Source organism: Drosophila takahashii, unplaced genomic scaffold (genome assembly GCF_030179915.1).
Source record: "Drosophila takahashii strain IR98-3 E-12201 unplaced genomic scaffold, DtakHiC1v2 scaffold_174, whole genome shotgun sequence".
Taxonomy (NCBI): Eukaryota; Metazoa; Arthropoda; class Insecta; order Diptera; family Drosophilidae; genus Drosophila; species Drosophila takahashii.
This window is the reverse complement of record NW_027221672.1, coordinates 1,672-26,647: the sequence shown is the minus strand read 5'-3', so window position 1 is coordinate 26,647 and position 24,976 is coordinate 1,672. Positions and strand designations below refer to the sequence as shown.

At 32.9% G+C, this 24,976-nt stretch overlaps 6 non-coding genes across 6 annotated transcripts; all 6 read left to right on the top strand.

Moving 5' to 3' along the window:
• The first annotated feature begins 155 nt into the window (after positions 1–155).
• On the top strand, positions 156–4,112 carry LOC138914273 (large subunit ribosomal RNA). The gene has a single exon (XR_011420131.1). It is a non-coding gene; the product is annotated as a large subunit ribosomal RNA (ribosomal RNA).
• A 5,532-nt stretch (positions 4,113–9,644) lies between these two features.
• On the top strand, positions 9,645–11,639 carry LOC138914277 (small subunit ribosomal RNA). The gene has a single exon (XR_011420135.1). It is a non-coding gene; the product is annotated as a small subunit ribosomal RNA (ribosomal RNA).
• A 623-nt stretch (positions 11,640–12,262) lies between these two features.
• On the top strand, positions 12,263–12,441 carry LOC138914274 (5.8S ribosomal RNA). The gene has a single exon (XR_011420132.1). It is a non-coding gene; the product is annotated as a 5.8S ribosomal RNA (ribosomal RNA).
• A 398-nt stretch (positions 12,442–12,839) lies between these two features.
• LOC138914272 (large subunit ribosomal RNA) lies at positions 12,840–16,796 on the top strand. Its single transcript, XR_011420130.1, has one exon. It is a non-coding gene; the product is annotated as a large subunit ribosomal RNA (ribosomal RNA).
• A 5,085-nt stretch (positions 16,797–21,881) lies between these two features.
• On the top strand, positions 21,882–23,876 carry LOC138914276 (small subunit ribosomal RNA). The gene has a single exon (XR_011420134.1). It is a non-coding gene; the product is annotated as a small subunit ribosomal RNA (ribosomal RNA).
• Positions 23,877–24,499: 623 nt separating this feature from the next.
• LOC138914270 (5.8S ribosomal RNA) lies at positions 24,500–24,678 on the top strand. The gene has a single exon (XR_011420128.1). It is a non-coding gene; the product is annotated as a 5.8S ribosomal RNA (ribosomal RNA).
• The last annotated feature ends 298 nt before the right edge of the window (positions 24,679–24,976 follow it).

The window sequence follows — 24,976 nt, the reverse complement described above, 5'->3', positions numbered from 1 at the left end:
GATTTGAAATATGAAAAACGTTGACAATATTATTATTCTTCGTTAATTCGTTACAAATAAATGCCATTAATATATATATACGTCAGCTTTAAACGAATTTAATAAAATGTTTTATCATTATATATAAAGAATTAATTGCAAATAAAAGTTATATACAACCTCAACTCATATGGGACTACCCCCTGAATTTAAGCATATTAATTAGGGGAGGAAAAGAAACTAACAAGGATTTTCTTAGTAGCGGCGAGCGAAAAGAAATCAGTTCAGCACTAAGTCACTTTGTCTATATGGCAAATGTGAGATGCAGTGTATGGAGCGTCAATATTCTAGTATGAGAAATTAACGATTTAAGTCCTTCTTAAATGAGGCCATTTACCCATAGAGGGTGCCAGGCCCGTATAACGTTAATGATTACTAGATGATGTTTCCAAAGAGTCGTGTTGCTTGATAGTGCAGCACTAAGTGGGTGGTAAACTCCATCTAAAACTAAATATAACCATGAGACCGATAGTAAACAAGTACCGTGAGGGAAAGTTGAAAAGAACTCTGAATAGAGAGTTAAACAGTACGTGAAACTGCTTAGAGGTTAAGCCCGATGAACCTGAATATCCGTTATGGAAAATTCATCATTAAAATTGTAATATTTAAACAATATTATGATAATAGTGTGCATTTTTTCCATATAAGGACATTGTAATCTATTAGCATACCAAATTTATCATAAAATATAACTTATAGTTTATTCAAATTAAATTGCTTGCATTTTAACACAGAATAAATGTTATTAATTTGATAAAGTGCTGATAGATTTATATGAATACAGTGCGTTAATTTTTCGGAATTATATAATGGCATGATTATCATTGATTTTTGTGTTTATTATATGCACTTGTAGGATTAACAATGCGAAAGATTCAGGATACCTTCGGGACCCGTCTTGAAACACGGACCAAGGAGTCTAACATATGTGCAAGTTATTGGGATATAAACCTAATAGCGTAATTAACTTGACTAATAATGGGATTAGTTTTTTAACTATTTATAGCTAATTAACACAATCCCGGGGCGTTCTATATAGTTATGTATAATGATATTTATATTATTTATGCCTCTAACTGGAACGTACCTTGAGCATATATGCTGTGACCCGAAAGATGGTGAACTATACTTGATCAGGTTGAAGTCAGGGGAAACCCTGATGGAAGACCGAAACAGTTCTGACGTGCAAATCGATTGTCAGAATTGAGTATAGGGGCGAAAGACCAATCGAACCATCTAGTAGCTGGTTCCTTCCGAAGTTTCCCTCAGGATAGCTGGTGCATTTTAATATTATATAAAATAATCTTATCTGGTAAAGCGAATGATTAGAGGCCTTAGGGTCGAAACGATCTTAACCTATTCTCAAACTTTAAATGGGTAAGAACCTTAACTTTCTTGATATGAAGTTTAAGGTTATGATATAATGTGCCCAGTGGGCCACTTTTGGTAAGCAGAACTGGCGCTGTGGGATGAACCAAACGTAATGTTACGGTGCCCAAATTAACAACTCATGCAGATACCATGAAAGGCGTTGGTTGCTTAAAACAGCAGGACGGTGATCATGGAAGTCGAAATCCGCTAAGGAGTGTGTAACAACTCACCTGCCGAAGCAACTAGCCCTTAAAATGGATGGCGCTTAAGTTGTATACCTATACATTACCGCTAAAGTAGATGATTTATATTACTTGTGATATAAATTTTGAAACTTTAGTGAGTAGGAAGGTACAATGGTATGCGTAGAAGTGTTTGGCGTAAGCCTGCATGGAGCTGCCATTGGTACAGATCTTGGTGGTAGTAGCAAATAATCGAATGAGACCTTGGAGGACTGAAGTGGAGAAGGGTTTCGTGTGAACAGTGGTTGATCACGAGTTAGTCGGTCCTAAGTTCAAGGCGAAAGCCGAAAATTTTCAAGTAAAACCAAAAACGCAATATATACAAATCAAGCTAATATAATATACTTGAATAATTTTGAACGAAAGGGAATACGGTTCCAATTCCGTAACCTGTTGAGTATCCGTTTGTTATTAAATATGGGCCTCGTGCTCATCCTGGCAACAGGAACGACCATAAAGAAGCCGTCGAGAGATATCGGAAGAGTTTTCTTTTCTGTTTTATAGCCGTACTACCATGGAAGTCTTTCGCAGAGAGATATGGTAGATGGGCTAGAAGAGCATGACATATACTGTTGTGTCGATATTTTCTCCTCGGACCTTGAAAATTTATGGTGGGGACACGCAAACTTCTCAACAGGCCGTACCAATATCCGCAGCTGGTCTCCAAGGTGAAGAGTCTCTAGTCGATAGAATAATGTAGGTAAGGGAAGTCGGCAAATTAGATCCGTAACTTCGGGATAAGGATTGGCTCTGAAGATTGAGATAGTCGGGCTTGATTGGGAAACAATAACATGGTTTATGTGCTCGTTCTGGGTAAATAGAGTTTCTAGCATTTATGTTAGTTACTTGTTCCCCGGATAGTTAGTTACGTAGCCAATTGTGGAACTTTCTTGCTAAAATTTTTAAGAATACTAATTGGGTCAAACCAATTAGTTCTTATTAATTATAACGATTATCAATTAACAATCAATTCAGAACTGGCACGGACTTGGGGAATCCGACTGTCTAATTAAAACAAAGCATTGTGATGGCCCTAGCGGGTGTTGACACAATGTGATTTCTGCCCAGTGCTCTGAATGTCAAAGTGAAGAAATTCAAGTAAGCGCGGGTCAACGGCGGGAGTAACTATGACTCTCTTAAGGTAGCCAAATGCCTCGTCATCTAATTAGTGACGCGCATGAATGGATTAACGAGATTCCTACTGTCCCTATCTACTATCTAGCGAAACCACAGCCAAGGGAACGGGCTTGGAATAATTAGCGGGGAAAGAAGACCCTTTTGAGCTTGACTCTAATCTGGCAGTGTAAGGAGACATAAGAGGTGTAGAATAAGTGGGAGATATTAGACTTCGGTTTGGTATCGTCAATGAAATACCACTACTCTTATTGTTTCCTTACTTACTTGATTAAATGGAACGTGTATCATTTCCTAGCCATTATACGGATATATTTATTATATCTTATGGTATTGGGTTTTGATGCAAGCTTCTTGATCAAAGTATCACGAGTTTGTTATATAATCGCAAACAAATTCTTTAATAAAACGGTGCATTTATGTATTTTTGATTTGAAAATTTGGTATAACTCCAATTACTCAGGTATGATCCAATTCAAGGACATTGCCAGGTAGGGAGTTTGACTGGGGCGGTACATCTCTCAAATAATAACGGAGGTGTCCCAAGGCCAGCTCAGTGCGGACAGAAACCACACATAGAGCAAAAGGGCAAATGCTGACTTGATCTCGGTGTTCAGTACACACAGGGACAGCAAAAGCTCGGCCTATCGATCCTTTTGGTTTAAAGAGTTTTTAACAAGAGGTGTCAGAAAAGTTACCATAGGGATAACTGGCTTGTGGCGGCCAAGCGTTCATAGCGACGTCGCTTTTTGATCCTTCGATGTCGGCTCTTCCTATCATTGTGAAGCAAAATTCACCAAGCGTTGGATTGTTCACCCATGCAAGGGAACGTGAGCTGGGTTTAGACCGTCGTGAGACAGGTTAGTTTTACCCTACTAATGACAAAACGTTGTTGCGACAGCATTCCTGCGTAGTACGAGAGGAACCGCAGGTACGGACCAATGGCACAATACTTGTTCGAGCGAACAGTGGTATGACGCTACGTCCGTTGGATTATGCCTGAACGCCTCTAAGGTCGTATCCGTGCTGGACTGCAATGATAAATAAGGGGCAATTTGCATTGTATGGCTTCTAAACCATTTAAAGTTTATAATTTACTTTATAAACGACAATGGATGTGATGCCAATGTAATTTGTAACATAGTAAATTGGGAGGATCTTCGATCACCTGATGCCGCGCTAGTTACATATAAAAGCATTATTTAATACAATGACAAAGCCTAGAATCAATTGTAAACGACTTTTGTAACAGGCAAGGTGTTGTAAGTGGTTGAGCAGCTGCCATACTGCGATCCACTGAAGCTTATCCTTTGCTTGATGATTCGATAATAAACATAAATTTAATTGTGTTTATTTTGTTTGGCTTTTTTAAGTCAGAATATATATATATATAAAATATATATATATAAAATAATAATTATATTTAAATAAATTTTATTTAAATATATTTAACAATGGTAGCCATATGTATCGTCATCCTATTAGTGACGCGTATAAAAATATTCTAAGTCCGAACATGCAAATAAGAGACATATGCAAGTATATGTACTTCTTAAGGTAGCCAACTGAATCGTCATCCTATTAGTGACGTGTATACAAATATTCTAAGTCCGAACATACAAGTAAGAGACATATGCAAGTATATGTACCTCTTAAGGTAGCCAACTGAATCGTCATCCTATTAGTGACGTGTATAAAAATATTCTAAGTCCGAACATACAAGTAAGAGACATATGCAAGTATATGTACCTCTTAAGGTAGCCAACTGAATCGTCATCCTATTAGTGACGTGTATAAAAATATTCTAAGTCCGAACATACAAGTAAGAGACATATGCAAGTATATGTACCTCTTAAGGTAGCCAACTGAATCGTCATCCTATTAGTGACGCGTATAAAAATATTCTAAGTCCGAACATGCAAATAAGAGACATATGCAAGTATATGTACCTCTTAAGGTAGCCAACTGAATCGTCATCCTATTAGTGACGTGTATAAAAATATTCTAAGTCCGAACATACAAGTAAGAGACATATGCAAGTATATGTACCTCTTAAGGTAGCCAACTGAATCGTCATCCTATTAGTGACGTGTATAAAAATATTCCAAGTCCAAACATGAGTTATATGGATATGAAAATAATATTAAGTTCTAGTATGGATATGAAAAAAAATGAGTTATATGGATATGGGAAAAATAACAAGTTCTAGTATGGATATGAAAAAAATGAGTTATGTGGATATGGGAAAAATAATAAGTTCTAGTATGGATATGAAAAAAAAAATGAGTTATATGGATATGGAAAAGAATACAGAGTTCTAGTATGGATATGGAAAAATGAGTTATATGAATATGGGAAAAATGATAAGTTCTAGTATGGATATGAAAAAATATTGAGTTATATGGATATTAAAGAAATAATAAGTTCTAGTATGGATATGGAATAAAATGAGTTATATAGATATGGCAAAAAATTTAATGTTCTAGTATGGATATGAAAAAAATTAGTTATATGAATATGGGAAAATTTATAAGTTCTAGTATGGATATGGGAAAAATAATAAGTTCTAGTATGGATATAAAAAAATATTGAGTTATATGGATATTAAGGAAATAATAAGTTCTAGTATGGATATGGAAAAAAATTAGTTATATTGATATGCTAAATAATGAGTTATATGCATATGGGAAAAATACTAAGTTGTAGTATGGATATGGGAAGAATACTGAGTTCTAGTATGGATATGGGAAAAATAATCAGTTCTAGTATGGATATGAAAAAATATTGAGTTTTATGGATATTGAAGAGATAATAAGCTCTAGTATGGATATGGAAAAAATTAATTATATTGTAATAGTAAATAATAAGTTATATGGATATAGGAAGAAAATTAGGTTCTAGTATGGATATGAAAAAAATTAGTTCTATGGATATGGGAAAAATAAAAAGTTCTGGTATGGATATGGAAAAATATTAAGTTATATGGATATTAAAGAAATAATAAGTTCTAGTATGGATATGGAATAAAATGAGTTATATAGATATGGCAAAAATATAATGTTCTAGTATGGATATGAAAAAAATTAGTTATATGAATATGGGAAAATTTATAAGTTCTAGTATGGATATGGGAAAAAGAATAAGTTCTAGTATGGATATGAAAAAATATTGAGTTATATGAATATTAAAGAAATAATAAGTTCTAGTATGAATATGGAAAAATATTATTTATATTGATATGGTAAATAATGATTTATATGGATATGGGATAAATACTAAATTCTAGTGTGGATATGGAAAAAACGAGTTATATGGATATGGGAAAAATAATAAGTTCAAGTATGGATATGGAAAAAAATTAGTTTAATAGTTATAGGTATGGAAAAAAATTAATTATATAGATATAGAACAAAAAATAAGTTATATGGATATGGTGGCATCAGTACGAAATATGCCCAATTTACATACACCGGAGCCGCAGTACGATAAATACCCAATATTTAGACGTCGTGGCCAAAAACATATATAGGGAGGCAGTGCTCGCCGACCGGTTGTATTGTTCAAAATTTATGTTTTTCATATTATTTTGGCAATGCTATATATAAATGATATCTTATACATATAATTCAATTATAGCGATATGGAAATACCATATTATATGTATAAAGAAAAAAAATGTATAATAAAATATACATTGACATACAAATATGGCTAGTTGTATGGATATGCCGTATTCATTATATGGATACGGCATATAGATTATATAAATATGACCAAAAAATATTTTATATTGATATGGCAAATAAAGAAATTACTTGAATATGGAAATAAAAGAAGTTATATTGATATGGAAGAAAATAATGAGTCATATAGATATGTTGGCATCAGTACGAAATATGCCCAATTTACATACACCGGGGCCGCAGTACGAAAAATACCCAATATTTAGACGTCGTGGCCAAAAACATATATAGGGAGGCAGTGCTCGCCGACCGGCCGTATTGTTCAAAATTTATGTTTATCATATTATTTTGGCAATGCTATATATAAATGATATCTTATACATATAATTCAATTATAGCGATATGGAAATACCATATTATATGTATAAAGAAAAAAAATGTATAATAAAATATACATTGACATACAAATATGGCTAGTTGTATGGATATGCCGTATTCATTATATGGATACGGCATATAGATTATATAAATATGACCAAAAAATATTTTATATTGATATGGCAAATAAAGAAATTACTTGAATATGGAAATAAAAGAAGTTATATTGATATGGAAGAAAATAATGAGTCATATAGATATGTTGGCATCAGTACGAAATATGCCCAATTTACATACACCGGGGCCGCAGTACGAAAAATACCCAATATTTAGACGTCGTGGCCAAAAACATATATAGGGAGGCAGTGCTCGCCGACCGGCCGTATTGTTCAAAATTTATGTTTATCATATTATTTTGGCAATGCTATATATAAATGATATCTTATACATATAATTCAATTATAGCGATATGGAAATACCATATTATATGTATAAAGAAAAAAAATGTATAATAAAATATACATTGACATACAAATATGGCTAGTTGTATGGATATGCCGTATTCATTATATGGATACGGCATATAGATTATATAAATATGACCAAAAAATATTTTATATTGATATGGCAAATAAAGAAATTACTTGAATATGGAAATAAAAGAAGTTATATTGATATGGAAGAAAATAATGAGTCATATAGATATGTTGGCATCAGTACGAAATATGCCCAATTTACATACACCGGGGCCGCAGTACGAAAAATACCCAATATTTAGACGTCGTGGCCAAAAACATATATAGGGAGGCAGTGCTCGCCGACCGGCCGTATTGTTCAAAATTTATGTTTATCATATTATTTTGGCAATGCTATATATAAATGATATCTTATACATATAATTCAATTATAGCGATATGGAAATACCATATTATATGTATAAAGAAAAAAAATGTATAATAAAATATACATTGACATACAAATATGGCTAGTTGTATGGATATGCCGTATTCATTATATGGATACGGCATATAGATTATATAAATATGACCAAAAAATATTTTATATTGATATGGCAAATAAAGAAATTACTTGAATATGGAAATAAAAGAAGTTATATTGATATGGAAGAAAATAATGAGTCATATAGATATGTTGGCATCAGTACGAAATATGCCCAATTTACATACACCGGGGCCGCAGTACGAAAAATACCCAATATTTAGACGTCGTGGCCAAAAACATATATAGGGAGGCAGTGCTCGCCGACCGGCCGTATTGTTCAAAATTTATGTTTATCATATTATTTTGGCAATGCTATATATAAATGATATCTTATACATATAATTCAATTATAGCGATATGGAAATACCATATTATATGTATAAAGAAAAAAAATGTATAATAAAATATACATTGACATACAAATATGGCTAGTTGTATGGATATGCCGTATTCATTATATGGATACGGCATATAGATTATATGGATATGACCAAAAAATAATTCATAAAGAAATTATATGAATATGGCAGAAATAATTGGTTATATTAATATGATCAAATAATACTTTATATAAAAAAGTGAATATCTTTGGTTGGGTGGCAAAGAGAATTAAATATGCCCGATATATAGACGTCGTGGCCAAAAACTACTATAGGGTGAAGTGCTTGTCTGTTGGTCTATATATATACATATAATATTTTATGCGTACACATTATTATTATAGATAGTTAATATCTATCGTATGGGTGGCAAACGGAATTAAATAATTTCGATATTTAGACGTCGTGGCCAAAAACTACTATAGGATGGTCAGTGGTTGTCCACCAATTAATTATTGAACAAACCATATGAATATCATATGCTGTTGTCAATATAATGTATATCAATAATAATAAAAAATAAGGATGGTACAGTAAGTAGTCCATCTACTATTGAACAAAATATATTATAATATATACTTTTGTTATCAATAGAACAACATATATTAAAATCAAAATATTATCCGTATAAATTTGTTTCTTAAATGAAATTAAGACTTGGCTACGCGGTTAATATTATAAACCCATGATAATAAGGTGAAACAGAGGTCAAGTTTCTATTATATATAGAATAACAAATTGTTTCCGACTTTTATCGTTAATCTTTGGTGGCAGGTATATATGATAATTTATATTAAATTATTATATCCCCTGTCGTTTGGGCACAGAGTATCGCTTGCCGGTACAATGTGTTTACAAAAAGCATTATAATAAAATATAATTGCAATATTAGTGATCAAAATAATTTCATATGCGCTCGGTTTTATATCATATATTACCAGAGAGTTATATGGAAAAGATAAATTTTAAATTTATCATCAAAATGCAAATGATTTAACTCATTATTTATATTGGTTAAACAAAAATTGTACATGTGTGGATACAATAATTATGTATGTTGAACAAAAATGATATTTTAGAATGAAATATGTATATATAATATAATAAAAACTTATAGAAAGAACAATATATATTGAAAATTGTGTTATAAAAAAGTTGTACTTTTTCTTGAACATCAATTATAAACTTGTTATATTAGTGGCGAAACAAGTAAAAATTAAAGAACGTATACGAATGCCATATAAAAATGGCCGTATTCGAATTAAAATAGAATTATTTCACAAAGCAAAAAAAAAATATTGAATTAAAATCAATATTTAAGAAAAACCGAACATATAAAATGGAAATAAAATCTATTATATTTATATTACTAATTTCTATTCAAAAAATATGAATGAAATATGAACGAAAACATTATTCTGGTTGATCCTGCCAGTAGTTATATGCTTGTCTCAAAGATTAAGCCATGCATGTCTAAGTACACACGAATTAAAAGTGAAACCGCAAAAGGCTCATTATATCAGTTATGGTTCCTTAGATCGTTAACAGTTACTTGGATAACTGTGGTAATTCTAGAGCTAATACATGCAATTAAAACATGAACCTTATGGGACATGTGCTTTTATTAGGCTAAAACCAAGCGATCGCAAGATCGTTATATTGGTTGAACTCTAGATAACATGCAGATCGTATGGTCTTGTACCGACGACAGATCTTTCAAATGTCTGCCCTATCAACTTTTGATGGTAGTATCTAGGACTACCATGGTTGCAACGGGTAACGGGGAATCAGGGTTCGATTCCGGAGAGGGAGCCTGAGAAACGGCTACCACATCTAAGGAAGGCAGCAGGCGCGTAAATTACCCACTCCCAGCTCGGGGAGGTAGTGACGAAAAATAACAATACAGGACTCATATCCGAGGCCCTGTAATTGGAATGAGTACACTTTAAATCCTTTAACAAGGACCAATTGGAGGGCAAGTCTGGTGCCAGCAGCCGCGGTAATTCCAGCTCCAATAGCGTATATTAAAGTTGTTGCGGTTAAAACGTTCGTAGTTGAACTTGTGCTTCATACGGGTAGTACAACTTACAATTGTGGTTAGTACTATACCTTTATGTATGTAAGCGTATTACCGGTGGAGTTCTTATATGTGTTTAAATACTTGTATTTTTTCATATGTTCCTCCTATTTAAAAACCTGCATTAGTGCTCTTAAACGAGTGTTATTGTGGGCCGGTACAATTACTTTGAACAAATTAGAGTGCTTAAAGCAGGCTTCAAATGCCTGAATATTCTGTGCATGGGATAATGAAATAAGACCTCTGTTCTGCTTTCATTGGTTTTCAGATCAAGAGGTAATGATTAATAGAAGCAGTTTGGGGGCATTAGTATTACGACGCGAGAGGTGAAATTCTTGGACCGTCGTAAGACTAACTTAAGCGAAAGCATTTGCCAAAGATGTTTTCATTAATCAAGAACGAAAGTTAGAGGTTCGAAGGCGATCAGATACCGCCCTAGTTCTAACCATAAACGATGCCAGCTAGCAATTGGGTGTAGCTACTTTTATGGCTCTCTCAGTCGCTTCCCGGGAAACCAAAGCTTTTGGGCTCCGGGGGAAGTATGGTTGCAAAGCTGAAACTTAAAGGAATTGACGGAAGGGCACCACCAGGAGTGGAGCCTGCGGCTTAATTTGACTCAACACGGGAAAACTTACCAGGTCCGAACATAAGTGTGTAAGACAGATTGATAGCTCTTTCTCGAATCTATGGGTGGTGGTGCATGGCCGTTCTTAGTTCGTGGAGTGATTTGTCTGGTTAATTCCGATAACGAACGAGACTCAAATATATTAAATAGATATCTTCAGGATTATGGTGTTGAAGCTTATATAGCCTTCATTCATGGTGGCAGTAAAATGTTTATTGTGTTTGAATGTGTTTATATAAGTGGAGCCGTACCTGTTGGTTTGTCCCATTATAAGGACACTAGCTTCTTAAATGGACAAATTGCGTCTAGCAATAATGAGATTGAGCAATAACAGGTCTGTGATGCCCTTAGATGTCCTGGGCTGCACGCGCGCTACAATGAAAGTATCAACGTGTATTTCCTAGACCGAGAGGTCCGGGTAAACCGCTGAACCACTTTCATGCTTGGGATTGTGAACTGAAACTGTTCACATGAACTTGGAATTCCCAGTAAGTGTGAGTCATTAACTCGCATTGATTACGTCCCTGCCCTTTGTACACACCGCCCGTCGCTACTACCGATTGAATTATTTAGTGAGGTCTCCGGACGTGATCACTGTGACGCCTTGTGTGTTACGGTTGTTTCGCAAAAGTTGACCGAACTTGATTATTTAGAGGAAGTAAAAGTCGTAACAAGGTTTCCGTAGGTGAACCTGCGGAAGGATCATTATTGTATAATATCCTTACCGTTAATAAAAAAATTTGTTAATACAAATTTAATACAAATTACCAATATATATATATATATACATAATAATTATAATAATAATTATACCAAAAATATGATCTTAAAAGTAAAAGATCAAATAAATTTCGAACAAGCAAATCGAAATATTGTAATAATATAATATTATTACAAATAAATTAAATAGAAACAAACATAAAATTCGAACAAGCAAATCGAATTATTAATATAATAAAATATATTTTATATATTTATTATAAACTTTTGTGTGTATATGGACCATAATATACACGCGTTGCGAGATGTATTGGCCAACTAATTTGATGATGATCATACATTGGATAATGCAACAACCTAAAATATACAATGTTGTACCTGGTTTCAGGTTAATGTTTTATATAAAATTATCAATATATATTAACAAACAAATGCCATTACAAATAATACTTTGATATATATTGTTTATATAAAACTAAGACATTTCGCAGCATTTATTTTAGGTATATAAATACATTTATTGAAGGAATTGATATATGCCAGTAAAATGGTGTATTTTTAATTTCTTTCAATAAAAACATATTTGACCAAATTTAAAACCAATATTATAAAACTCTAAGCGGTGGATCACTCGGCTCATGGGTCGATGAAGAACGCAGCAAACTGTGCGTCATCGTGTGAACTGCAGGACACATGAACATCGACATTTTGAACGCATATCGCAGTCCATGCTGTTATGTACTTTAATTAATTTTATAGTGCTGCTTGGACTACATATGGTTGAGGGTTGTAAGACTATGCTAATTAAGTTGTTTATACAAATTTTATAATAAAATTTTATAAGCATATGGTATATTATTGGATAAAAATAATTTAATTATTTTATTCATAATATTAACAAATATATGAAAAACATTATCTCACAATAGTAATTAAACTTTGAGAAAAACGAAGAGGAATATTTTCTTTTTCAATCAAATAATACTGAGAAATGTCTAGCATAAAATATTATCTAGAATTGTCTCTTATTAATGATTTGAAATATGAAAAACGTTGACAATATTATTATTCTTCGTTAATTCGTTACAAATAAATGCCATTAATATATATATACGTCAGCTTTAAACGAATTTAATAAAATGTTTTATCATTATATATAAAGAATTAATTGCAAATAAAAGTTATATACAACCTCAACTCATATGGGACTACCCCCTGAATTTAAGCATATTAATTAGGGGAGGAAAAGAAACTAACAAGGATTTTCTTAGTAGCGGCGAGCGAAAAGAAATCAGTTCAGCACTAAGTCACTTTGTCTATATGGCAAATGTGAGATGCAGTGTATGGAGCGTCAATATTCTAGTATGAGAAATTAACGATTTAAGTCCTTCTTAAATGAGGCCATTTACCCATAGAGGGTGCCAGGCCCGTATAACGTTAATGATTACTAGATGATGTTTCCAAAGAGTCGTGTTGCTTGATAGTGCAGCACTAAGTGGGTGGTAAACTCCATCTAAAACTAAATATAACCATGAGACCGATAGTAAACAAGTACCGTGAGGGAAAGTTGAAAAGAACTCTGAATAGAGAGTTAAACAGTACGTGAAACTGCTTAGAGGTTAAGCCCGATGAACCTGAATATCCGTTATGGAAAATTCATCATTAAAATTGTAATATTTAAACAATATTATGATAATAGTGTGCATTTTTTCCATATAAGGACATTGTAATCTATTAGCATACCAAATTTATCATAAAATATAACTTATAGTTTATTCAAATTAAATTGCTTGCATTTTAACACAGAATAAATGTTATTAATTTGATAAAGTGCTGATAGATTTATATGAATACAGTGCGTTAATTTTTCGGAATTATATAATGGCATGATTATCATTGATTTTTGTGTTTATTATATGCACTTGTAGGATTAACAATGCGAAAGATTCAGGATACCTTCGGGACCCGTCTTGAAACACGGACCAAGGAGTCTAACATATGTGCAAGTTATTGGGATATAAACCTAATAGCGTAATTAACTTGACTAATAATGGGATTAGTTTTTTAACTATTTATAGCTAATTAACACAATCCCGGGGCGTTCTATATAGTTATGTATAATGATATTTATATTATTTATGCCTCTAACTGGAACGTACCTTGAGCATATATGCTGTGACCCGAAAGATGGTGAACTATACTTGATCAGGTTGAAGTCAGGGGAAACCCTGATGGAAGACCGAAACAGTTCTGACGTGCAAATCGATTGTCAGAATTGAGTATAGGGGCGAAAGACCAATCGAACCATCTAGTAGCTGGTTCCTTCCGAAGTTTCCCTCAGGATAGCTGGTGCATTTTAATATTATATAAAATAATCTTATCTGGTAAAGCGAATGATTAGAGGCCTTAGGGTCGAAACGATCTTAACCTATTCTCAAACTTTAAATGGGTAAGAACCTTAACTTTCTTGATATGAAGTTTAAGGTTATGATATAATGTGCCCAGTGGGCCACTTTTGGTAAGCAGAACTGGCGCTGTGGGATGAACCAAACGTAATGTTACGGTGCCCAAATTAACAACTCATGCAGATACCATGAAAGGCGTTGGTTGCTTAAAACAGCAGGACGGTGATCATGGAAGTCGAAATCCGCTAAGGAGTGTGTAACAACTCACCTGCCGAAGCAACTAGCCCTTAAAATGGATGGCGCTTAAGTTGTATACCTATACATTACCGCTAAAGTAGATGATTTATATTACTTGTGATATAAATTTTGAAACTTTAGTGAGTAGGAAGGTACAATGGTATGCGTAGAAGTGTTTGGCGTAAGCCTGCATGGAGCTGCCATTGGTACAGATCTTGGTGGTAGTAGCAAATAATCGAATGAGACCTTGGAGGACTGAAGTGGAGAAGGGTTTCGTGTGAACAGTGGTTGATCACGAGTTAGTCGGTCCTAAGTTCAAGGCGAAAGCCGAAAATTTTCAAGTAAAACCAAAAACGCAATATATACAAATCAAGCTAATATAATATACTTGAATAATTTTGAACGAAAGGGAATACGGTTCCAATTCCGTAACCTGTTGAGTATCCGTTTGTTATTAAATATGGGCCTCGTGCTCATCCTGGCAACAGGAACGACCATAAAGAAGCCGTCGAGAGATATCGGAAGAGTTTTCTTTTCTGTTTTATAGCCGTACTACCATGGAAGTCTTTCGCAGAGAGATATGGTAGATGGGCTAGAAGAGCATGACATATACTGTTGTGTCGATATTTTCTCCTCGGACCTTGAAAATTTATGGTGGGGACACGCAAACTTCTCAACAGGCCGTACCAATATCCGCAGCTGGTCTCCAAGGTGAAGAGTCTCTAGTCGATAGAATAATGTAGGTAAGGGAAGTCGGCAAATTAGATCCGTAACTTCGGGATAAGGATTGGCTCTGAAGATTGAGATAGTCGGGCTTGATTGGGAAACAATAACATGGTTTATGTGCTCGTTCTGGGTAAATAGAGTTTCTAGCATTTATGTTAGTTACTTGTTCCCCGGATAGTTAGTTACGTAGCCAATTGTGGAACTTTCTTGCTAAAATTTTTAAGAATACTAATTGGGTCAAACCAATTAGTTCTTATTAATTATAACGATTATCAATTAACAATCAATTCAGAACTGGCACGGACTTGGGGAATCCGACTGTCTAATTAAAACAAAGCATTGTGATGGCCCTAGCGGGTGTTGACACAATGTGATTTCTGCCCAGTGCTCTGAATGTCAAAGTGAAGAAATTCAAGTAAGCGCGGGTCAACGGCGGGAGTAACTATGACTCTCTTAAGGTAGCCAAATGCCTCGTCATCTAATTAGTGACGCGCATGAATGGATTAACGAGATTCCTACTGTCCCTATCTACTATCTAGCGAAACCACAGCCAAGGGAACGGGCTTGGAATAATTAGCGGGGAAAGAAGACCCTTTTGAGCTTGACTCTAATCTGGCAGTGTAAGGAGACATAAGAGGTGTAGAATAAGTGGGAGATATTAGACTTCGGTTTGGTATCGTCAATGAAATACCACTACTCTTATTGTTTCCTTACTTACTTGATTAAATGGAACGTGTATCATTTCCTAGCCATTATACGGATATATTTATTATATCTTATGGTATTGGGTTTTGATGCAAGCTTCTTGATCAAAGTATCACGAGTTTGTTATATAATCGCAAACAAATTCTTTAATAAAACGGTGCATTTATGTATTTTTGATTTGAAAATTTGGTATAACTCCAATTACTCAGGTATGATCCAATTCAAGGACATTGCCAGGTAGGGAGTTTGACTGGGGCGGTACATCTCTCAAATAATAACGGAGGTGTCCCAAGGCCAGCTCAGTGCGGACAGAAACCACACATAGAGCAAAAGGGCAAATGCTGACTTGATCTCGGTGTTCAGTACACACAGGGACAGCAAAAGCTCGGCCTATCGATCCTTTTGGTTTAAAGAGTTTTTAACAAGAGGTGTCAGAAAAGTTACCATAGGGATAACTGGCTTGTGGCGGCCAAGCGTTCATAGCGACGTCGCTTTTTGATCCTTCGATGTCGGCTCTTCCTATCATTGTGAAGCAAAATTCACCAAGCGTTGGATTGTTCACCCATGCAAGGGAACGTGAGCTGGGTTTAGACCGTCGTGAGACAGGTTAGTTTTACCCTACTAATGACAAAACGTTGTTGCGACAGCATTCCTGCGTAGTACGAGAGGAACCGCAGGTACGGACCAATGGCACAATACTTGTTCGAGCGAACAGTGGTATGACGCTACGTCCGTTGGATTATGCCTGAACGCCTCTAAGGTCGTATCCGTGCTGGACTGCAATGATAAATAAGGGGCAATTTGCATTGTATGGCTTCTAAACCATTTAAAGTTTATAATTTACTTTATAAACGACAATGGATGTGATGCCAATGTAATTTGTAACATAGTAAATTGGGAGGATCTTCGATCACCTGATGCCGCGCTAGTTACATATAAAAGCATTATTTAATACAATGACAAAGCCTAGAATCAATTGTAAACGACTTTTGTAACAGGCAAGGTGTTGTAAGTGGTTGAGCAGCTGCCATACTGCGATCCACTGAAGCTTATCCTTTGCTTGATGATTCGATAATAAACATAAATTTAATTGTGTTTATTTTGTTTGGCTTTTTTAAGTCAGAATATATATATATATAAAATATATATATATAAAATAATAATTATATTTAAATAAATTTTATTTAAATATATTTAACAATGGTAGCCATATGTATCGTCATCCTATTAGTGACGCGTATAAAAATATTCTAAGTCCGAACATGCAAATAAGAGACATATGCAAGTATATGTACTTCTTAAGGTAGCCAACTGAATCGTCATCCTATTAGTGACGTGTATACAAATATTCTAAGTCCGAACATACAAGTAAGAGACATATGCAAGTATATGTACCTCTTAAGGTAGCCAACTGAATCGTCATCCTATTAGTGACGTGTATAAAAATATTCTAAGTCCGAACATACAAGTAAGAGACATATGCAAGTATATGTACCTCTTAAGGTAGCCAACTGAATCGTCATCCTATTAGTGACGCGTATAAAAATATTCTAAGTCCGAACATGCAAATAAGAGACATATGCAAGTATATGTACCTCTTAAGGTAGCCAACTGAATCGTCATCCTATTAGTGACGCGTATAAAAATATTCTAAGTCCGAACATACAAGTAAGAGACATATGCAAGTATATGTACCTCTTAAGGTAGCCAACTGAATCGTCATCCTATTAGTGACGTGTATAAAAATATTCTAAGTCCGAACATACAAGTAAGAGACATATGCAAGTATATGTACCTCTTAAGGTAGCCAACTGAATCGTCATCCTATTAGTGACGTGTATAAAAATATTCCAAGTCCAAACATGAGTTATATGGATATGAAAATAATATTAAGTTCTAGTATGGATATGAAAAAAATGAGTTATATGGATATGGGAAAAATAACAAGTTCTAGTATGGATATGAAAAAAATGAGTTATGTGGATATGGGAAAAATAATAAGTTCTAGTATGGATATGAAAAAAAAAATGAGTTATATGGATATGGAAAAGAATACAGAGTTCTAGTATGGATATGGAAAAATGAGTTATATGAATATGGGAAAAATGATAAGTTCTAGTATGGATATGAAAAAATATTGAGTTATATGGATATTAAAGAAATAATAAGTTCTAGTATGGATATGGAATAAAATGAGTTATATAGATATGGCAAAAAATTTAATGTTCTAGTATGGATATGAAAAAAATTAGTTATATGAATATGGGAAAATTTATAAGTTCTAGTATGGATATGGGAAAAATAATAAGTTCTAGTATGGATATAAAAAAATATTGAGTTATATGGATATTAAAGAAATAATAAGTTCTAGTATGGATATGGAAAAAAATTAGTTATATTGATATGCTAAATAATGAGTTATATGCATATGGGAAAAATACTAAGTTGTAGTATGGATATGGGAAGAATACTGAGTTCTAGTATGGATATGGGAAAAATAATCAGTTCTAGTATGGATATGAAAAAATATTGAGTTTTATGGATATTGAAGAGATAATAAGCTCTAGTATGGATATGGAAAAAATTAATTATATTGTAATAGTAAATAATAAGTTATATGGATATAGGAAGAAAATTAGGTTCTAGTATGGATATGAAAAAAATTAGTTCTATGGATATGGGAAAAATAAAAAGTTCTGGTATGGATATGGAAAAATATTAAGTTATATGGATATTAAAGAAATAATAAGTTCTAGTATGGATATGGAATAAAATGAGTTATATAGATATGGCAAAAATATAATGTTCTAGTATGGATATGAAAAAAATTAGTTATATGAATATGGGAAAATTTATAAGTTCTAGTATGGATATGGGAAAAAGAATAAGTTCTAGTATGGATATGAAAAAATATTGAGTTATATGAATATTAAAGAAATAATAAGTTCTAGTATGAATATGGAAAAATATTATTTATATTGATATGGTAAATAATGATTTATATGGATATGGGATAAATACTAATTTCTAGTGTGGATATGGAAAAAACGAGTTATATGGATATGGGAAAAATAATAAGTTCAAGTATGGATATGGAAAAAAATTAGTTTAATAGTTATAGGTATGGAAAAAAATTAATTATATAGATATAGAACAAAAAATAAGTTATATGGATATGGTGGCATCAGTACGAAATATGCCCAATTTACATACACCGGAGCCGCAGTACGATAAATACCCAATATTTAGACGTCGTGGCCAAAAACATATATAGGGAGGCAGTGCTCGCCGACCGGCCGTATTGTTCAAAATTTATGTTTTTCATATTATTTTGGCAATGCTATATATAAATGATATCTTATACATATAATTCAATTATAGCGATATGGAAATACCATATTATATGTATAAGAAAAAAAATGTATAATAAAATATACATTGACATACAAATATGGCTAGTTGTATGGATATGCCGTATTCATTATATGGATACGGCATATAGATTATATAAATATGACCAAAAAATATTTTATATTGATATGGCAAATAAAGAAATTACTTGAATATGGAAATAAAAGAAGTTATATTGATATGGAAGAAAATAATGAGTCATATAGATATGTTGGCATCAGTACGAAATATGCCCAATTTACATACACCGGGGCCGCAGTACGAAAAATACCCAATATTTAGACGTCGTGGCCAAAAACATATATAGGGAGGCAGTGCTCGCCGACCGGCCGTATTGTTCAAAATTTATGTTTATCATATTATTTTGGCAATGCTATATATAAATGATATCTTATACATATAATTCAATTATAGCGATATGGAAATACCATATTATATGTATAAAGAAAAAAAATGTATAATAAAATATACATTGACATACAAATATGGCTAGTTGTATGGATATGCCGTATTCATTATATGGATACGGCATATAGATTATATAAATATGACCAAAAAATATTTTATATTGATATGGCAAATAAAGAAATTACTTGAATATGGAAATAAAAGAAGTTATATTGATATGGAAGAAAATAATGAGTCATATAGATATGTTGGCATCAGTACGAAATATGCCCAATTTACATACACCGGGGCCGCAGTACGAAAAATACCCAATATTTAGACGTCGTGGCCAAAAACATATATAGGGAGGCAGTGCTCGCCGACCGGCCGTATTGTTCAAAATTTATGTTTATCATATTATTTTGGCAATGCTATATATAAATGATATCTTATACATATAATTCAATTATAGCGATATGGAAATACCATATTATATGTATAAAGAAAAAAAATGTATAATAAAATATACATTGACATACAAATATGGCTAGTTGTATGGATATGCCGTATTCATTATATGGATACGGCATATAGATTATATAAATATGACCAAAAAATATTTTATATTGATATGGCAAATAAAGAAATTACTTGAATATGGAAATAAAAGAAGTTATATTGATATGGAAGAAAATAATGAGTCATATAGATATGTTGGCATCAGTACGAAATATGCCCAATTTACATACACCGGGGCCGCAGTACGAAAAATACCCAATATTTAGACGTCGTGGCCAAAAACATATATAGGGAGGCAGTGCTCGCCGACCGGCCGTATTGTTCAAAATTTATGTTTATCATATTATTTTGGCAATGCTATATATAAATGATATCTTATACATATAATTCAATTATAGCGATATGGAAATACCATATTATATGTATAAAGAAAAAAAATGTATAATAAAATATACATTGACATACAAATATGGCTAGTTGTATGGATATGCCGTATTCATTATATGGATACGGCATATAGATTATATGGATATGACCAAAAAATAATTCATAAAGAAATTATATGAATATGGCAGAAATAATTGGTTATATTAATATGATCAAATAATACTTTATATAAAAAAGTGAATATCTTTGGTTGGGTGGCAAAGAGAATTAAATATGCCCGATATATAGACGTCGTGGCCAAAAACTACTATAGGGTGAAGTGCTTGTCTGTTGGTCTATATATATACATATAATATTTTATGCGTACACATTATTATTATAGATAGTTAATATCTATCGTATGGGTGGCAAACGGAATTAAATAATTTCGATATTTAGACGTCGTGGCCAAAAACTACTATAGGATGGTCAGTGGTTGTCCACCAATTAATTATTGAACAAACCATATGAATATCATATGCTGTTGTCAATATAATGTATATCAATAATAATAAAAAATAAGGATGGTACAGTAAGTAGTCCATCTACTATTGAACAAAATATATTATAATATATACTTTTGTTATCAATAGAACAACATATATTAAAATCAAAATATTATCCGTATAAATTTGTTTCTTAAATGAAATTAAGACTTGGCTACGCGGTTAATATTATAAACCCATGATAATAAGGTGAAACAGAGGTCAAGTTTCTATTATATATAGAATAACAAATTGTTTCCGACTTTTATCGTTAATCTTTGGTGGCAGGTATATATGATAATTTATATTAAATTATTATATCCCCTGTCGTTTGGGCACAGAGTATCGCTTGCCGGTACAATGTGTTTACAAAAAGCATTATAATAAAATATAATTGCAATATTAGTGATCAAAATAATTTCATATGCGCTCGGTTTTATATCATATATTACCAGAGAGTTATATGGAAAAGATAAATTTTAAATTTATCATCAAAATGCAAATGATTTAACTCAATATTTATATTGGTTAAACAAAAATTGTACATGTGTGGATACAATAATTATGTATGTTGAACAAAAATGATATTTTAGAATGAAATATGTATATATAATATAATAAAAACTTATAGAAAGAACAATATATATTGAAAATTGTGTTATAAAAAAGTTGTACTTTTTCTTTAACATCAATTATAAACTTGTTATATTAGTGGCGAAACAAGTAAAAATTAAAGAACGTATACGAATGCCATATAAAAATGGCCGTATTCGAATTAAAATAGAATTATTTCACAAAGCAAAAAAAAAATATTGAATTAAAATCAATATTTAAGAAAAACCGAACATATAAAATGGAAATAAAATCTATTATATTTATATTACTAATTTCTATTCAAAAAATATGAATGAAATATGAACGAAAACATTATTCTGGTTGATCCTGCCAGTAGTTATATGCTTGTCTCAAAGATTAAGCCATGCATGTCTAAGTACACACGAATTAAAAGTGAAACCGCAAAAGGCTCATTATATCAGTTATGGTTCCTTAGATCGTTAACAGTTACTTGGATAACTGTGGTAATTCTAGAGCTAATACATGCAATTAAAACATGAACCTTATGGGACATGTGCTTTTATTAGGCTAAAACCAAGCGATCGCAAGATCGTTATATTGGTTGAACTCTAGATAACATGCAGATCGTATGGTCTTGTACCGACGACAGATCTTTCAAATGTCTGCCCTATCAACTTTTGATGGTAGTATCTAGGACTACCATGGTTGCAACGGGTAACGGGGAATCAGGGTTCGATTCCGGAGAGGGAGCCTGAGAAACGGCTACCACATCTAAGGAAGGCAGCAGGCGCGTAAATTACCCACTCCCAGCTCGGGGAGGTAGTGACGAAAAATAACAATACAGGACTCATATCCGAGGCCCTGTAATTGGAATGAGTACACTTTAAATCCTTTAACAAGGACCAATTGGAGGGCAAGTCTGGTGCCAGCAGCCGCGGTAATTCCAGCTCCAATAGCGTATATTAAAGTTGTTGCGGTTAAAACGTTCGTAGTTGAACTTGTGCTTCATACGGGTAGTACAACTTACAATTGTGGTTAGTACTATACCTTTATGTATGTAAGCGTATTACCGGTGGAGTTCTTATATGTGTTTAAATACTTGTATTTTTTCATATGTTCCTCCTATTTAAAAACCTGCATTAGTGCTCTTAAACGAGTGTTATTGTGGGCCGGTACAATTACTTTGAACAAATTAGAGTGCTTAAAGCAGGCTTCAAATGCCTGAATATTCTGTGCATGGGATAATGAAATAAGACCTCTGTTCTGCTTTCATTGGTTTTCAGATCAAGAGGTAATGATTAATAGAAGCAGTTTGGGGGCATTAGTATTACGACGCGAGAGGTGAAATTCTTGGACCGTCGTAAGACTAACTTAAGCGAAAGCATTTGCCAAAGATGTTTTCATTAATCAAGAACGAAAGTTAGAGGTTCGAAGGCGATCAGATACCGCCCTAGTTCTAACCATAAACGATGCCAGCTAGCAATTGGGTGTAGCTACTTTTATGGCTCTCTCAGTCGCTTCCCGGGAAACCAAAGCTTTTGGGCTCCGGGGGAAGTATGGTTGCAAAGCTGAAACTTAAAGGAATTGACGGAAGGGCACCACCAGGAGTGGAGCCTGCGGCTTAATTTGACTCAACACGGGAAAACTTACCAGGTCCGAACATAAGTGTGTAAGACAGATTGATAGCTCTTTCTCGAATCTATGGGTGGTGGTGCATGGCCGTTCTTAGTTCGTGGAGTGATTTGTCTGGTTAATTCCGATAACGAACGAGACTCAAATATATTAAATAGATATCTTCAGGATTATGGTGTTGAAGCTTATATAGCCTTCATTCATGGTGGCAGTAAAATGTTTATTGTGTTTGAATGTGTTTATATAAGTGGAGCCGTACCTGTTGGTTTGTCCCATTATAAGGACACTAGCTTCTTAAATGGACAAATTGCGTCTAGCAATAATGAGATTGAGCAATAACAGGTCTGTGATGCCCTTAGATGTCCTGGGCTGCACGCGCGCTACAATGAAAGTATCAACGTGTATTTCCTAGACCGAGAGGTCCGGGTAAACCGCTGAACCACTTTCATGCTTGGGATTGTGAACTGAAACTGTTCACATGAACTTGGAATTCCCAGTAAGTGTGAGTCATTAACTCGCATTGATTACGTCCCTGCCCTTTGTACACACCGCCCGTCGCTACTACCGATTGAATTATTTAGTGAGGTCTCCGGACGTGATCACTGTGACGCCTTGTGTGTTACGGTTGTTTCGCAAAAGTTGACCGAACTTGATTATTTAGAGGAAGTAAAAGTCGTAACAAGGTTTCCGTAGGTGAACCTGCGGAAGGATCATTATTGTATAATATCCTTACCGTTAATAAAAAAATTTGTTAATACAAATTTAATACAAATTACCAATATATATATATATATACATAATAATTATAATAATAATTATACCAAAAATATGATCTTAAAAGTAAAAGATCAAATAAATTTCGAACAAGCAAATCGAAATATTGTAATAATATAATATTATTACAAATAAATTAAATAGAAACAAACATAAAATTCGAACAAGCAAATCGAATTATTAATATAATAAAATATATTTTATATATTTATTATAAACTTTTGTGTGTATATGGACCATAATATACACGCGTTGCGAGATGTATTGGCCAACTAATTTGATGATGATCATACATTGGATAATGCAACAACCTAAAATATACAATGTTGTACCTGGTTTCAGGTTAATGTTTTATATAAAATTATCAATATATATTAACAAACAAATGCCATTACAAATAATACTTTGATATATATTGTTTATATAAAACTAAGACATTTCGCAGCATTTATTTTAGGTATATAAATACATTTATTGAAGGAATTGATATATGCCAGTAAAATGGTGTATTTTTAATTTCTTTCAATAAAAACATATTTGACCAAATTTAAAACCAATATTATAAAACTCTAAGCGGTGGATCACTCGGCTCATGGGTCGATGAAGAACGCAGCAAACTGTGCGTCATCGTGTGAACTGCAGGACACATGAACATCGACATTTTGAACGCATATCGCAGTCCATGCTGTTATGTACTTTAATTAATTTTATAGTGCTGCTTGGACTACATATGGTTGAGGGTTGTAAGACTATGCTAATTAAGTTGTTTATACAAATTTTATAATAAAATTTTATAAGCATATGGTATATTATTGGATAAAAATAATTTAATTATTTTATTCATAATATTAACAAATATATGAAAAACATTATCTCACAATAGTAATTAAACTTTGAGAAAAACGAAGAGGAATATTTTCTTTTTCAATCAAATAATACTGAGAAATGTCTAGCATAAAATATTATCTAGAATTGTCTCTTATTAATGATTTGAAATATGAAAAACGTTGACAATATTATTATTCTTCGTTAATTCGTTACA